Source organism: Pholcus phalangioides, unplaced genomic scaffold (genome assembly GCF_987345545.1).
Source record: "Pholcus phalangioides strain wild (caught in Gottingen) unplaced genomic scaffold, Ppha-v1.0 ptg000015l_1, whole genome shotgun sequence".
Lineage (NCBI taxonomy): Eukaryota > Metazoa > Arthropoda > Arachnida > Araneae > Pholcidae > Pholcus > Pholcus phalangioides.
The window spans coordinates 67,278,745-67,279,224 of NW_028301608.1; positions in this window are offsets into that span (position 1 = coordinate 67,278,745).

Sequence of the window (480 nt, forward strand, 5' to 3'; positions counted from 1 at the left end):
AAAAAAAATGTCCATCTGAATGACTGATATGTGTAAAATATTTTACCAGTATGAAAAAAGTAACCACTTCAGAGATCTTTGAGATCAATCAGGGATGCTACAAGATATTGAAGGGATAAAATTGCACTGGAAGTTCAGCAAAAGAGCTGGGATTCCTCAATCAATATGCCATGGCAATTTGTGGTGCTACAATTGCCCAAAATCAGACCAGAATGCAGTGAAAATAGAAGGTATGGAAATCCCTACTATAAGTAGATTTGAAGAGAAAATCAGATAGATTACTGACTCTTTGTGAGGTTTTAATGTTTCATTCTACTCCATGGAAACAAATTTTTTAAAAGCCCGTTGTTTAACACAAACTTTTTTGTTAATTCCTTCTATTGGTCATATGAACACAAATTTATAATATTAATTCCAGCAATTAAATAACATGAATATCAATAACACACAGACAGACACAAAGAAAAACCACAGGAAAAA